The 12,550-nt window shown below is 47.3% G+C and overlaps 1 long non-coding RNA gene across 2 annotated transcripts in view; it reads left to right on the top strand.

The window, feature by feature from the left end:
- The window catches only part of LOC138258794 (uncharacterized), a 73,409-nt gene that overhangs the window by 37,189 nt on the left and 23,670 nt on the right, over nt 1-12,550 (top strand). For both annotated transcript variants that reach the window (XR_011198574.1, XR_011198575.1), the window contains exon 2: nt 3,699-3,761. This is a non-coding gene — a long non-coding RNA (uncharacterized lncRNA). The remainder of the gene's footprint in view (nt 1-3,698; nt 3,762-12,550) is intronic.

Here is a 12,550-nt window from a genome sequence, read left to right as displayed (position 1 = left end):
TGTCGGCGGTGCTCCCGCCGACCCTGGCCCCGGCGGTCTCTGACCGCCGGGGTCAGAATGACCCCCTATGTCATCCAAATATGTGGCTGCATAATCTGTATGAACCCTTAATAATTTCTCCATTAGACATTGAAATGTAGCTGGGTCCCCATGTAAACCAAATGGGAGGACTGTGAAATGGTACAACTGAGGATGTAAAAAAAACTGTTTTCTCCTTATCTTTAGGATTTAGGGGTACTTGCCAATATCCTTTTGTTAAATCTAAAGTGGACATGTACCGTGCTTGCCCTAATTGTTCAATTAATTCATCCACTCTTTATATGGAATATGTATCAAAATCTGATATGTTATTCAACTGTCTAAAATCAATACAAAAGCGAACATGTTTGGGAACTAATACCACCGGTGAACACCAGGGGCTGGTGGAGGGTTCATTGATACCCATTTGTAACATAGATTGCACCTCTTGTTTTACCAACTGTTTTCGGGCTTCTGGAATATGATAAGGCCTAAGACATATGACTTGTCCATCTTTTGTTTTGATTTTGTGGCATATAAGAGAAGTCTAACCAGGTTTTAACGAGAAGAGGGTTTTATTCTGTTCTGGGACCTGTAATAATTGCTCTTGTTGTTCAGAGGATAAGTGAGGGTTTATATGAGGAAGACATTCTTTTAGGGTATCTGCCTGTGGACATAAATTTATGTCTAAGGGTTTCACCTTAGTTATGAGATACCCAGTGTCTAGATGTGGGAAGGAGATATGAGGTTCTTCCCATTTTTTTAATAAGTTGAAATTATAGATTTGTGTTTTTCTAGGCGATTCAGAAATCTTTAGGCAATATGTAACGGGGTTTATCTATTCCAATATTTCATATAGGCACTGCCATTGTGCCATTAGATTATTTTCGTAGCTAGGTAATAGTACGAGAACTTTCTCCACCACTTTTATGTTTCGTAGGGATGTACCCCTAGTATAATATTTCTTCTGTCTCTCTTGTGCTTTCTCTAAATGTACTCTAACATCTTCCCAGACTGTTTGTAATTGGTCTTTTAATTGTTGTGTATATTCCAATATCTCCCTATCTTCTGTCTCTTTTTCCTCCCAACTTTCAGCAGCCATACCTAGTAGAGTACGGGGTTGCAGACCAAAAACAAGTTCAAAAGGACTATGTCCAGTTGAGGCCTGTACATGAGTTCTTATGGCATATAACACTAAGGGTAGTTTTTTATCCCAATCACGTCCAGAGTCAGCTATGGACTTTTTTAGGAATGTCTTAATGGTTCTGTTGTATCTTTCTACTAAACCATCTGTTTGTGGATGGTATACAGATGTGCAAAGGTGTTTCACACCCAACAGTTGACATATTTGTGCCATCAATCTAGACATAAATGGTGTGCCTTGATCTGTCAGTAATTCTCGGGGAAAACCAACTTGGGAAAAAAATCCACTCATGACATGTGCACATTTTTGGTTGTCATGCTAGAAAGAGGGTTTTCCTCTGGGTATCTAGTTGCATAATCTACTAGCACAAGAATGTACAAATTTCCTCTGGATGAAGGGGTTAAGGGTCCTACAAGGTCCGTACCCACCCGGGAAAAAGGGATATCAATGATTGGCAAAGGATAAATGGGAGCCCTCCTGACTGTTCCGGGGTTTATTAGTTGACATTTCTTACAAAATATTCGGATATCTGAAAAGACCCCCGGTCAATAAAACCATCAGAGAATATATTCTTCAGTTTTTTCTCTTCCATAGTGTCCGCCCCCTACTTGAGCATGACCTAAACGCAATACCTGATTACGATAGTGATTGGGTACCACTAATTGTTTCTTATCTAAGTTGTTATGTCGAGTCACTCTATATAGTAATCCATTTTGAATGATAAAATGTGGACCTACCTGTCCAGCTTTCTCTGTAAGTGCTGAGGCCCAAGCATGTTGTAAGGTGGGATCGTCCTTTTGACTAGCTCGGAAGGTCGGTATCGTAGCCAGTACAGGCTTCTCTGTCAGAGGGAAAGGTATAGAAGGAGAAGCAGAGGTTAACAGTGTATTCTCTTTTGTTTCCTCTTTTCAGATCTACTTAGTCTCACCTTTTTCTTACCCGGACTAATAGGTGTTTGATTGAAGGGGGCCTCTGATAACCATGTATCTGACATCTCTTGACGTGTTACTTTATTTAACAGTTCAGGAAAAGCACTGTAATCTGTTCCTATGATAAAATCCTCCACTTGGTGTGGTATTGCCCCTACTAAGAGGGATTCTTCTTTTCCTCTCCACTCTACTTGAATTTCAGCTAAGGGATATTGCCTCATGTCTCCATGAATACAGGAGATTGAGACACCTGTATCGGCTTTTATTTGTTCCGAGGCTACTATGTCCGCCTTGACTACCAATTGACTGCAGCCAGAGTCAACTAGAAGTCTGGTGGTTTTCCGATTGACTAACATTTCTTTCATATATTGTTTTATTCCAACGGTTGTACATAATACCCTTCCCCGAGTGACGCCTATATCCATTGGTTCGGGCTTGGGCAATTTGTGGGGACAGTTTTGAGCGATTTGTCCCCATTCTGCACAGCTATAACATTGAGGTATCTGATTTGGTCCTATATTTGGGTTTGTATAGTAGTGCTTTCTTCAGCCTCTCTCGTTGTCCGTGGTTTGGAAAAGGTTTTTCCTCCAAGGGAGGAACTCTTTTTTTGACTGACCCTAAACTCAGGGGCTCTATGAAATGCGCAGGCTAAATCTATGGCTGTGGACATATTGATGTTAGGATGTTGTTTTATCCAGTTACGTGTTTGTACTGGAAGAGCTTCTAAGAATTGTTCTAATAATATGGCTTGTATGACTTCCTCCCTGTTTGTTCCTATTGGTCCTAACCATTTTAATCCTAAGTCCTGTACTCTATAATAAAGAGCCCTAGGGTTCTCCATAGGAGTCCACTTTGTTTTGCAGAACTTTATTCGATAATATTCAGTATCATAGCCCACTCACTCTAGAATAGTACTTGTCTAATGGGGAGCTACATATTGACCCCATCGTTCTTGTGGCCAATTCGCAGAGGATACAACTCTTTCAAAATTAGTGAAAAATGTGTTGGGATCTTCCCCTTCTTTAAATTTTTGTAACACTTAACTAGGTACATTTGGATGTACTCTAGTGGTAGCGATAGTATCTATTAACTTTTGCAGAGCGGTCTCATGTACTAATTGATTATTAGCAATTATGTTTGCTTGACTCTTTAATGCGTTTTGCAAGGTTTCCCTGTCACTCCGAGCTTCTCGTACTTGTTCTTCCCAGACCATCTGAAGGTGTCTCTGTCCTTCTGCAAGTTGTTGGATCATTTCTTCTAGAGAAGGCTTTGTATCCATGTTTACACTCCCGTATGGGAATTGAAATCCCACTTCTGATACCAATATGTAAGGGGCGTGTAAGAGCGTATGTTTATAATTTTGTCTATTATGTAATTTTTTTAATCCAAATAAAAGAAAAAACATGCGATTTCTTTCAGAGATTTGCGAACATTTTTCTTTTTTATTGGTTCTTTGTTTCTATATCCTTTTTTTCTTTACTTTCTTACTGTCTCTCTCTTTTCCTTTCTCTACATGTTTCACTCCTTTCAATCTTCTCGTTGTTATGTTTTCTTTGACATATCTTCTGGAATTATTTACTGTTCTCTTGTTTCCTATTTTCTTGTAGGGTTTTCCACTTCATGTTATGTCACTCCCAGGAGCGTGGAAGGAAGAAGAAGAAGAATAAGGAGTAAGTGAGTATAATATCTCTGGTGATATACTGTAATTATACCTGGTAGGAGAGGGGGTGAAGGTCTGTGCCTATTAGTGGGAAAAAGGTTTGGGTTGGCGTGCTCAAGTGCTTGGATTGGTTAAGAGAGGAGCATAAAACCAAAAATCTTATTTCAATACTTTCTCATTCATTATTATTTTCCACAGAGGATTTTCCCTCGCTCCCCTCCTTTATTCCTGTCAAAATTGTATATATGTTTGGCAAGTATGCCCATACCTGGAAAAGCCATGTCCCTCCTGGGACGTGGCGGGGTTTTCTGGCGTTTTCCTGTCTTGGTTCGTCTTCGTCTGGAGTATTTATCGCCAGAGCTCTCTCTGTCTCTGCTGCTTCCGCGTCTTTTTCTTCTGTCTCTGTGAGGATCGGTGTTCCGACCTCTCCTCTAGTGTCTTCTGCTGTTTCTTTGTTTTGCTCTCTCTGTCGCTCGTCTTCCTCCTGCTCCTCTGCTTCCTCCTGTTGCACCTCCTCTACGTGTTTCGGCGTTCCTCCCGTCCTCTTCTCTGTTCCGTTTCTCGGCGGCTCTGTCCTTCGCGCGCCCACGAAACCCTCCTCTTCAGGGTTTGCGCTCTTCGGGAGACGTGAGGCACTCGTCGGAGTGCCCCTGGGGTACTTGTTTATCAGCCCCACTTGAGTAGTGGGGCCGGCTGTAACAGTCACTCTGTTATAGGGAATTAGAAATATGAATATTTAACGATTTAAGTAATATTGGCGTCAAAAAGACAAAGCCCCAGCGGTAGTCAATAGCTGCAGTAGATGAGAACCTAGTGAGCAAAACTCGAGGCACGTGCTCATAGCGGGCTCTACGTGGACTATCTCAGGGACTCAATATAATTCTTCTTTGGGAATAATGGTTGATTAGAGAAAGAAAACATGAAATGAATGTCTGTGCCTGGGGTGCATGGCTATGCACCAGTGGAGTAAGATACACTGTGCCCAGCTCCTGCCAAACCAGTGGTATGTTGTACAATTTATTGTGGTCCATTGCCCCAACTAAATCCATCATTGCGTCCCAGGGCTTCGGAGTACCTGGGGAGCATGGCCGCCTCGTAAATCCTGTGTGGCATGACAGGGAAGAGAAAACCAGCTATCGATCCGAAATAATGGTGCAAACCCAAGATGACGCCAACATGGACACTGAATGAGCTACCCAGCAGAAACCCCCAATCCCTCACCAACTTTGTAGTGGGGCCCTGGCAGTTTCAGAAGCAAGGCGTGGCTGTGCGGGAGATGACTCATCTTGAGTGGGACGTTCTTTGCCTGCTTCAATCAATCAGAATTTATAAAGCGCACTACTCACCCGTAAGGGTCTTAAGGCGCTGTGGGCGTTCAGTCCTCTGTGCTTCAGTTGAAGAGACAGGTCTTAATGTCCTTCCTGAATTGAGGTAACAATGGTGACTGGCTGAGGTTCCAGCTCTTTGCCGCGAGGTGGGGGAAGGATTTTCCTCCAGCTGAGGTCTTTCATATATGGGGTACGATGCTTGTGCCTGTTGAGTGGAGCGGAGAGGTCTGGTGTGGGAGTAGAAGGTGATGCGGTGGTTGAGGTAGGTAGGTTCTAGGTCATAGAGAGCCTTGTATGCGCGGTCAAGGAGTATGAAGTTGATCCTTTTCTCGATGGGGAGCCAGTGGAGGTCGCTCTGGGATTTGGTGAAGTGTTTGCGGTGGGGGTTGTTCAGGATGAGTCTGGCGGAGGTGTTCTGGATGTGCTGTAGTTTCTTAAAATTCTTCTGGGTGGCACCGGCGTAGAAGGTGTTGCCATAGTAGAGCCTGCTGGTGACCAGGGCGTGGGTTACCGGTATTGCTGCAGTCGTTTGGGGTCCATTTGAAGATCTTCCAGAGAAGTCGGAGTATGTGAAAACAGGAGGATGCAACATAGTTGACCTAGCGGCTCAGGCCAAGAGATGAATCCAAGATGAAGCTGAGGTTGCGTGCATGGTTCATTGGGGTGGGGGGTGCTGAGCGTCGCAGGCCACCAGGAGTCGTCCCAGGTGGATGTGGAGAATCCTAGGATGAGGATCTCTGTCTTGTCTGAGTGAAGCTTGAGGCAGCTCTCCTTCATCCAGCTGGGTGTCGTCGGCAGAGGAGACGATCTTCAGTCCGTGGCTTCTTACGATGGATGCGAGCGAGGCCATGTAGATGTTGAAGAGAGGGGGGCTCAGGGAGGACCCCTGGGGTACTCCGCAGCTAATCTCTGTAGGTTCCACTGGTCAGGAAGGAGCGTATCCATTGTAGGGCCTTGCAGCAGATGCCAGCTGTGTGGAGTCTGGAGCAGAGGGTGTGATGGGAGACTGTGTCGAAGGCGGCTGATAGATCGAGTAGTATGAGGGCTGCTGTTTTGCTGCGGTCGAGGAGCGAGCAGATGTCATTTGTGGCGGCAAGGAGGGTGGTCTCCACGCTGTGGTTGCTCCTGAAGCCTGATTTTAGATGTCCAGGATGTTGTTATCCTCGATGAGTTTGTTGAGTTGTGCGTTGATGATGTTTTTGATGATCTTGGCTGGGAAAGGCAGCAGAGAAATGGGGCGGTAGTTCTTGAGATCCAGGGTGCCGGGGTTTCTTCAGGAGTGGGAGGATTTCGGCATGCTTCCAGTCCTCGTGGAAGGTAGCCATCTCTATAGAGCATTTGAGAGTGTGGCAGAGCTTGGGGGTGAATGCAGGTGTTGGCTTTGTTGAAAATGTGGTGGGGACAAGGATCATTAGGGGCTTTGGAGTGGATGCTGCTCATGATGGAGTGGGTATCGTCCATGGTGAGGGTGGCCCAGCAGTGCAGGATCGACAAAGGTTTGGAGGATCCGAGCTGGAGGGTTATTGGTGGGCTTGGAGGGTCGTAGATGTCCTTGATTCTTTCAATGGAAGAAGGCGGCTAGTGTGTCGCAGAGGTCCTGAGATGGAGGGATGTTTGCAGCTTCCGACTGGGGTTTGGCGAACTCTTTAACCAACCACGGCGCAGAGCTCTTTGGTACTGTGTGCGGTGGCTTTGATACGGTCCTGCAGGGCAGCTTTCCTAGTGGATCTGATGAGGTGGTGTTGAGATTTGATGGCAGATTTGAAGGCCTCAAGGTCCTCTGGGGACTTGCTGTTTCTTCATCTTTTTTCTAGGTATCTGAATGTGTGCCTTGAAGTCCTGGAGTGTGGGGAAGAAGCAGCTGGCCTTCTTGAGGTTGTGTTTACCTGAGGTAATTCGGACTGGTGCTAGGGTTTTGGTTGCTTCACTAGAGTGGGGCGGAGCTCAGCAGGCGGCATAACCTGGACACAATGGAGTTGGAACAGTGAGTAGCCCATGGAGAATGTGCTTGGAGAGCACGGGGTACACCACCTCACTGAGGGGGTCACTACGACCCCGGCGGTCGGCGATAATGTGGCGGTAAGTACCACTAACAGGCTGGCGGTACTTACCGCCACATTATGACATTCGCAATGTACCACTCCGACCACCACGGCGGTAACAGTCGCCGGGCTGGAGATATCCATCTCCATCCCTGCGGCCACCATTGTGTCGCCTGCAGGATTATGACCCCGCCTACCGCCATGGTTTTCTTGGCAAAACCATGGCGGTAGGCCATATCAGTGACAGGGAATTCCTTACCTGTCACTGATAGGGGTCCCCCGAACTCTACTCCCCCACCCCCCACCTTTCCATACCCCCTCAACATCCACGCCCCCTTCACACACACACACGCATTCACACACACATTCACACATACAAACACGCATGCATACATCCAATCACAGACACATCCGCACACACTTCCAAACATACATGCAGACACGCATTCATTCACATTTCACAACATACACGCACTTACACGTCCGTACATGCACACATGCATTCAACACTCAACACACACCCACATTAACGCACACACATACATTCACCCCCCCACACACATAACACCCCCCTCCCCTCTCGGAGACCCGACTTACCTGGATCCAGGGGGTCCTCCGGCAGGAGACAGGACAGGGCGTTGCTACCACCAGCACCACCCGCCAGCAGAACACCACCAGGCCGTATTATCTGTCATAATACAGCTGGTGGTGGTCTACTGGCATGGTGCTGCTGGTGGTAGCAGCGCCACCTTACCGCCATCTGCAGGTATGGTGTAAGGAAATGCCTCCTTGGCATGGTTGCCCCCTGACTTTTTGCCTTTGCTGATGCTATGTTTACAATTGAAAGTGTGCTGAGGCCTGCTAACCAGGCCCCAGCACCAGTGTTCTTTCCCTAACCTGTACTTTTGTATCCACAATTGGCAGACCCTGGCATCCAGATAAGTCCCTTGTAACTGGTACTTCTAGTACCAAGGGCCCTGATGCCAAGGAAGGTCTCTAAGGGCTGCAGCATGTCTTATGCCACCCTGGAGACCTCTCACTCAGCACAGACACACTGCTTGCCAGCTTGTGTGTGCTAGTGAGAACAAAACGAGTAAGTCGACATGGCACTCCCCTCAGGGTGCCATGCCAGCCTCTCACTGCCTATGCAAGTATAGGTCAGTCACCCCTCTAGCAGGCCTTACAGCCCTAAGGCAGGGTGCACTATACCATAGGTGAGGGTACCAGTGCATGAGCATGGTACCCCTACAGTGTCTAAACAAAACCTTAGACATTGTAAGTGCAGGGTAGCCATAAGAGTATATGGTCTGGGAGTTTGTCAAACACGAACTCCACAGCACCATAATGGCTACACTGAAAACTGGGAAGTTTGGTATCAAACTTCTCAGCACAATAAATGCACACTGATGCCAGTGTACATTTTATTGCAAAATACACCCCAGAGGGCACCTTAGAGGTGCCCCCTGAAACTTAACCGACTGTCTGTGTAGGCTGACTAGTTCCAGCAGCCTGCCACACTAGAGACATGTTGCTGGCCCCATGGGGAGAGTGCCTTTGTCACTCTGAGGCCAGTAACAAAGCCTGCACTGGGTGGAGATGCTAACACCTCCCCCAGGCAGGAGCTGTGACACCTGGCGGTGAGCCTCAAAGGCTCACCCCTTTGTCACAGCCCAGCAGGGCACTCCAGCTTAGTGGAGTTGCCCGCCCCCTCCGGCCACGGCCCCCACTTTTGGCGGCAAGGCTGGAGGGAACAAAGAAAGCAACAAGGAGGAGTCACTGGCCAGTCAGGACAGCCCCTAAGGTGTCCTGAGCTGAAGTGACTCTAACTTTTAGAAATCCTCCATCTTGCAGATGGAGGATTCCCCCAATAGGGTTAGGATTGTGACCCCCTCCCCTTGGGAGGAGGCACAAAGAGGGTGTACCCACCCTCAGGGCTAGTAGCCATTGGCTACTAACCCCCCAGACCTAAACACGCCCTTAAATTTAGTATTTAAGGGCTACCCTGAACCCTAGAAAATTAGATTCCTGCAACAACAAGAAGAAGGACTGCCCAGCTGAAAACCCCTGCAGAGGAAGACCAGAAGACAACAACTGCCTTGGCTCCAGAAACTCACCGGCCTGTCTCCTGCCTTCCAAAGAACTCTGCTCCAGCGACGCCTTCCAAGGGACCAGCGACCTCTGACTCCTCTGAGGACTGCCCTGCTTCGAAAAAGACAAGAAACTCCCGAGGACAGCGGACCTGCTCCAAAAAGACTGCAACTTTGTTTCCAGAAGCAGCTTTAAAGAACCCTGCAACTCCCCGCAAGAAGCGGGAGACTTGCAACACTGCACCCGGCGACCCCGACTCGGCTGGTGGAGAACCAACACCTCAGGGAGGACCCCCGGACTACTCTCCGACTGTGAGTACCAAAACCTGTCCCCCCTGAGCCCCCACAGCGCCGCCTGCAGAGGGAATCCCGAGGCTTCCCCTGACCGCGACTCTCTGAAACCTAAGTCCCGACGCCTGGAAAAGACCCTGCACCCGCAGCCCCCAGGACCTGAAGGACCGGACTTTCACTGGAGAAGTGACCCCCAGGAGTCCCTCTCCCTTGCCCAAGTGGAGGTTTCCCCGAGGAAGCCCCCCCTTGCCTGCCTGCAGCGCTGAAGAGATCCGTTGATCTCTCATAGACTAACATTGCAAACCCGACGCTTGTTTCTACACTGCACCCGGCCGCCCCCGCGCTGCTGAGGGTGAAATTTCTGTGTGGGCTTGTGTCCCCCCCGGTGCCCTACAAAACCCCCCTGGTCTGCCCTCCGAAGACGCGGGTACTTACCTGCAAGCAGACCGGAACCGGGGCACCCCCTTCTCTCCATTCTAGCCTATGCGTTTTGGGCACCACTTTGAACTCTGCACCTGACCGGCCCTGAGCTGCTGGTGTGGTGACTTTGGGGTTGCTCTGAACCCCCAACGGTGGGCTACCTTGGACCAAGAACTGAACCCTGTAAGTGTCTTACTTACCTGGTAAAACTAACAAAAACTTACCTCCCCCAGGAACTGTGAAAATTGCACTGTGTCCACTTTTAAAGTAGCTATTTGTGAATAACTTGAAAAGTATACATGCAATTGAAATGATTCAAAGTTCCTAATGTACTTACCTGCAATACCTTTCAAACAAGATATTACATGTTAAATTTGAACCTGTGGTTCTTAAAATAAACTAAGAAAAGATATTTTTCTATAACAAAACCTATTGGCTGGATTTGTCTCTGAGTGTGTGTACCTCATTTATTGTCTATGTGTATGTAAAACAAATGCTTAACACTACTCCTTGGATAAGCCTACTGCTCGACCACACTACCACAAAATAGAGCATTAGTATTATCTATTTTTACCACTATTTTACCTCTAAGGGGAACCCTTGGACTCTGTGCATGCTATTCCTTACTTTGAAATAGCACAAACAGAGCCAACTTCCTACATTGGTGGATCAGCGGTGGGGTACAAGACTTTGCATTTGCTGGACTACTCAGCCAATACCTGATCACACGACAAATTCCAAAATTGTCATTAGAAATTGATTTTTGCAATTTGAAAAGTTTTCTAAATTCTTAAAAGACCTGCTAGGGCCTTGTGTTAGATCCTGTTTAGCATTTCTTTTAGAGTTTAAAAGTTTGTAAAAGTTTGAATTAGATTCTAGAACCAGTTGTAGATTCTTAAAAAGTATTCCAACTTTTAGAAGCAAAATGTCTAGCACAGATGTGACTGTGGTGGAACTCGACACCACACCTTACCTCCATCTACAGATGAGAGAGCTAAGGTCACTCTGTAAACTAAAGAAAATAACAATGGGCCCCAAACCTACCAAAATACAGCTCCAGGAGCTTTTGGCAGAGTTTGAAAAGGCCAACCCCTCTGAGGGTGGCAACTCAGAGGAAGAGGATAGTGAATTGGAGGAAGATTCCCCCCTACCAGTCCTATCTAGGGAGGACAGGGCCTCTCAAGCCCTGACTCCAAAAACACTAGTCAGAGATGCTGGCTCCCTCACAGGAGGGACCAGCACCTCTGAAATCACTGAGGATAACTCCAGTGAAGAGGACATCCAGTTAGCCAGGATGGCCAAAAGATTGGCTTTGGAAAGACAGATCCTAGCCATAGAGAGGGAAAGACAAGAGATGGGCCTAGGACCCATCAATGGTGGCAGCAACATAAATAAGGTCAGAGATTCTCCTGACATGTTGAAAATCCCTAAAGGGATTGTAACTAAATATGAAGATGGTGATGACATCACCAAATGGTTCACAACTTTTGAGAGGGCTTGTGTAACCAGAAAAGTGAACAGATCTCACTGGGGTGCTCTCCTTTGGGAAATGTTCACAGGAAAGTGTAGGGATAGACTCCTCACACTCTCTGGACAAGATGCAGAATCTTATGACCTCATGAAGGGTACCCTGATTGAGGGCTTTGGATTCTCCACTGAGGAGTATAGGATTAGATTCAGGGGGGCTCAAAAATCCTCGAGCCAGACCTGGGTTGACTTTGTAGACTACTCAGTAAAAACACTAGATGGTTGGATTCAAGGCAGTGGTGTAAGTAATTATGATGGGCTGTACAATTTATTTGTGAAAGAACACCTGTTAAGTAATTGTTTCAATGATAAACTGCATCAGCATCTGGTAGACCTAGGACCAATTTCTCCCCAAGAATTGGGAAAGAAGGCGGACCATTGGGTCAAGACTAGGGTGTCCAAAACTTCCACAGGGGGTGACCAAAAGAAAGGGGTCACAAAACCTCCCCAGGGGAAAGGTGGTGAGACAGCCAAAAATAAAAATAGTCAAGAGTCTTCTAAAGGCCCCCAAAAACCTGCACAGGAGGGTGGGCCCAGAGCCTCTTCACAAAACAATCCTGGGTACAAGGGTAAAAACTTTGATCCCAAAAAGGCCTGGTGTCGAAACTGTAGTCAGTCTGGACACCAAACTGGAGACAAGGCCTGTCCCAAGAAAAGTTCCACTCCAAACTCCAATCCAGGTAACACTGGAATGGCTAGTCTCCAAGTGGGATCAACAGTGTGCCCAGAGCAAATCAGGGTCCACACTGAAGCTACTCTAGTCTCTGAGGGTGGGGTGGATTTAGCCACACTAGCTGCCTGGCCGCCTAACATGCAAAAATACAGGCAGCAGCTCTTTATTAATGGGACAAGTGTAGAGGGCCTGAGGGATACAGGTGCCAGTGTCACCATGGTGACAGAGAAACTGGTTTCCCCTGGCCAATACCTGACTGGAAAAACTTATACAGTCACCAATGCTGACAATCAAACTAAAGCACATCCCATGGCAATGGTAACTTTAGAATGGGGAGGGGTCAATGGCCTGAAACAGGTGGTGGTCTCCTCAAACATCCCAGTAGACTGTCTGCTTGGAAATGACCTGGAGTCCTCAGCATGGGCTGAGGT

This window comes from Pleurodeles waltl, chromosome 9, assembly GCF_031143425.1.
Source record: "Pleurodeles waltl isolate 20211129_DDA chromosome 9, aPleWal1.hap1.20221129, whole genome shotgun sequence".
Classification (NCBI taxonomy): Eukaryota; Metazoa; Chordata; class Amphibia; order Caudata; family Salamandridae; genus Pleurodeles; species Pleurodeles waltl.
The sequence above is the reverse complement of the archived record's forward strand: the minus strand, read 5'-3'. Positions and strand labels throughout refer to the sequence as shown.